The sequence below is a fragment of the Danio aesculapii genome, chromosome 18 (genome assembly GCF_903798145.1).
Source record: "Danio aesculapii chromosome 18, fDanAes4.1, whole genome shotgun sequence".
Taxonomy (NCBI): domain Eukaryota; kingdom Metazoa; phylum Chordata; class Actinopteri; order Cypriniformes; family Danionidae; genus Danio; species Danio aesculapii.
Window position 1 is genome coordinate 45,639,170 of NC_079452.1, and position 3,980 is coordinate 45,643,149.

At 38.3% G+C, this 3,980-nt stretch overlaps 1 long non-coding RNA gene across 2 annotated transcripts; it reads left to right on the forward strand.

The window, feature by feature from the left end:
• The first annotated feature begins 1,145 nt into the window (after window positions 1–1,145).
• On the forward strand, window positions 1,146–3,646 carry LOC130245929 (uncharacterized). Of its 2 annotated transcripts, XR_008839381.1 has the most exons (5): window positions 1,146–1,435; window positions 1,530–1,599; window positions 1,719–1,820; window positions 1,913–1,980; window positions 2,299–3,646. It is a non-coding gene; the product is annotated as an uncharacterized LOC130245929 (long non-coding RNA). The 2 variants fall into 2 exon arrangements; XR_008839380.1 differs by having other exon boundaries at window positions 1,530–1,820.
• The last annotated feature ends 334 nt before the right edge of the window (window positions 3,647–3,980 follow it).

Here is a 3,980-nt window from a genome sequence, read left to right on the forward strand (position 1 = left end):
CACCTCAGCAATGACTGGAAACCCATGGTCAGGAATACTCTTTAAAGGCGGATGGATGCATGGATGGATGAACAGATGTCATTCCATAAGGAAGAGGGTAGTTTTGGGCATAAGTTGTTAGGGTATAAGTTGTTGTGTTCTCTATTGCAGTTATTTACATTGCAGTTAATGGACACACAACAGGCAGAAGAAGGAGACTCTGGAGATTTATCTGAAGAATGCTGGAGAACATTTTGTTTATTGCTGGAGTTCAGCCAGCAAGTCTGTTAGTCTTGTTTTTGTCTTTTGCAGATTGAAATGGGAATTACACCTCAACAATGACTGCAAACTTGCAGTCAGGTTAGGTATTTCCTCGATTGATGAGTAAATAGATGTCCTTCAAAGAGGAAGGGAGTGGTGGTGGGCATAGATTCAACCCAGGCTCATTCTGAAAACATACTTCTACAGACATCTCTGGAGACCGCGGAATACGTCCTGGCGGCACGTTTTCCTGCAGTTTTTGTTTTCGCGAATCCACCAGAGGTCGCTGTGTACGCTTTTTGAGATCTCAAATTTCCCTCGCGAGTGCCATTCGCGCCTGCTGTTCTCACGTAAACCCACCAGAGGTTGCTGTCGACTCACTCTTTTACAGACTTTCTGACTGAGCAAACGATCGGCTGACCCACTCTCCCCCTTCCCTAAACCCAACCAATTTTATCGATTGAGCCACCCACCCACTTTCCTAAACCCAACCAACACATTTCAAAAGCAGTCCAAAAAAATAAAAGCCCTCGTTTTGTTTTTTTTACCACGTTTTCAGATTTTACCACATTCTCACCCTGCTATTTAATTGTTTGTTTTATTTTTTGGATTCTGTTTTTGTCATACCTGCTTTCTGGAACCGCTCTTCACCAGACTCAAACTCTGTCTTCGTGGTCAACTCCTCTCTGCGTCTCAAGTCCGCTGATGTACATGGCGGGCTAACGGGACAAACTGGTTGCAGCCGGAATGCCGTCCATAGGGAGGTCAGCAGTCGGTCAGCTGGTAAGCGCGAAAAGGAATGGCGTCACACCGCCTCGTAGCGTTCGTTTAAAAAAAATTAAATGCAGCCATACGTGCCTCCGACTACGTAATTCGCTGTCTCCAGAAACATCTGTAGAGCTACGTTTTCACAATGAGCCTGTGTTGCATGGATTGTTAGATGGATGTCTTCTATGTGGCAGGTATTTCCATTGTAGGTAATGGACAGACAGGCAGAAAAGGGAGACACACAAGAGCATCGGTGGAGATTTATCTGGATTGCTAGAGAACAGCTTGTGTATTGCTGCAGCTCAGCCAGCAGGTCGGGCCCTGTTGGTGTTGTCTTTGTCTTTTGCAGATTGGAATGGAGCAGAAGAAGGAGACTCACAAAGGGAATGATGGAGATATAGTTGAAGACCTGGACCTCAGCAAACAGGTACAACTGATTGAACAAACTGAACAATGGAGTTAGTTTCCAGAAAAAAATGTATTAAGATTAATTAAAGACTTGATATCTTTTTCTTTGGCAGATTGGCATGGAGCATGTGAAGAAACAGGGAAACACAGCTCAGTAATGACAAGTGCATTGTAATAAATTAGGTACTGTCGGCGCCAGTGGTGTAGTGGTTAGTGCGTCGACACACACTCTGGTGATTGCGGCAACCTGAGGTCAATTCCCGCCTCGAAAGCTCTATTGATGTTGTCATTGTCTTTTACAGAATAGAGTGGAAAAACTAGGGAATCACACATCTCAGCAATGATAAGACACTGGAAACAGGAATTACCTATCAATGACAGATGACCTGGAGCTCAGCAAGCAGGTACAACGATTGAACAGATTGACCAATGGAGTTAGTTTCCAAAGAAATGTATTTAAATTAATTAAAGACTTGATTATCTTTCTCTTAAGCAGACTGGCATGGAGCATGTGGAGAAACGGAAACACACCTCAGTAATGACAAGTGCATCGTAATAAATTAGGTACTGCCTTTAATTTTTAAGGTGAATTAAATTAACTTTACTGTATAAAATATTTAAAATTATATATAGGTATAGTTAGGTATTTTCTTCAGACAGACAGACAGACAGACAGACAGACAGACAGACAGACAGACAGACAGACAGACAGACAGACAGACAGACAGACAGACAGACAGACAGACAGACAGACAGATAGATAGATAGATAGATAGATAGATAGATAGATAGATAGATAGATAGATAGATAGATAGATAGATAGATAGATAGTATTGCACCAGACGGTAGAGCTCTATTGATGCTGTCTTTGTTTTTTACAGAGTGGAGTGGAGGGAACTAGGGAATCACACATCTGGAGCTCAGCAAGCATGTAGAGCTCTGTTAGTCCTGTCTTTGTCTTTTACAGACTGGAGTGCAGCATGAGGAGAAAAACAAGAATTACACACCTCAGCATTGACTGGAAACTGAGGGTCAGGAATATCTTTTAAAAACAAGGTTTGGTCCATGGATGGATGTCCTTCCAAGAGGAAGGGGGTGGTGGTGGGCTTAGATTGTTAGATGTCTTCTGTCTGTCTAAGCCTGGAGATTTATCTGAAAACAAGAATTGCTGGAGAGCAGCTTGTATATTGCAGGAGCTCAGCCAGCAGATAAGGCTCTGTTGGTGCTGTCTTTGTTTTTTGCAGATTGGAGTGGAACTGAAGCAGGAGATAATGAAGATTTTTATTCTCTAAAAGTATTCTCTAAATGTGTGCAGCATTTTATGTTATCTTAAAGCAAAAATGCAAGACCCAAAAAAGGGTCTTTCTAAATAATAATTAAAAATGCATCGCTCAAGGTCTCAAAACACTTTTCTGGTCAGTGAAGATTGAGCAATTCGGAAACCCACCAAAACCTCTCTGGCCAGAAATCTAACCTGATTAATGCTTTCCCAAGTGTATTTAAATGTATCTGAGTCTATATTGACTTATGTTTTAATCAAAGTTCTCAAATATGTTCTTTTAATAATGATTTATGTTATCATCTAGAAAATTTTGTTTTAAGTTATAGATGCCACAATAAAAATGAGACAAAATATTTGGCCCACATCAAAAAGTACAGTAGCTAACTTATGAACCATAAAGTACTTCAATTAATCTCTTGCTATACTTATATTATTATAAAATATGCTGTGGTAGCCTAATAAAACTATTGTCTAACATAAACAATTTACCCAATACTGGACAAAATTATCTACAAATATAGGTTACTGTATATTACAAAAAACGTACTGTATTAACTGAGCCAGTAACAAACTGCTTTAAATACTATACTATGTAACACACTTTACTATGTTAAAAATAGTAGTGTTCATGAAGTACTATATTTTTTAATGTGGGTGTTAGAAAAAGTGTCAGGAAGCGGTTGGGTGGTGTCAGTGTAAAGCTGGAAAAGCTACAATACTGAACTGCGTATTTTAATTATCTGTCTTACTGCAATATAATTAATCAGAGTCCATTCCCTTTTGAGGAGAAAGAATCTCCAATTTCATAGTTATTTATTGTTACATGTTGAAATTGACAGCAGATTTGAGACATTTATCTAACGATCTATTGCTATGCAGAAAAGCTTTACTGACGTAAGAACCAATACTTTAGTGTTTTTGAACCATATTACAGTGCATTATACTCTATATACCATAGTATTAACAACATGTTCATGAATGCTACATCATACTGCATTATTAGCTACAGTAAATTAAATTACTGTCATAATTATGGTAATTCAGTTACTACAACAACAAATGTTTTATATATATATATATACACACACATACATATATACATATATATAAACATAGCCCAGTATTTGGTCATTTGTTTATTTTAATATAGCTGTTGTATTATTACCACAACAACTATAGAATTCCAACAGAATAACAGAATAAAGTATTTTACTATAGTGAGGTTCAAAAACACTAGAATTTACCATAAGTTAGTATGTTTTGTTTTGCTTTGTTTTTTCA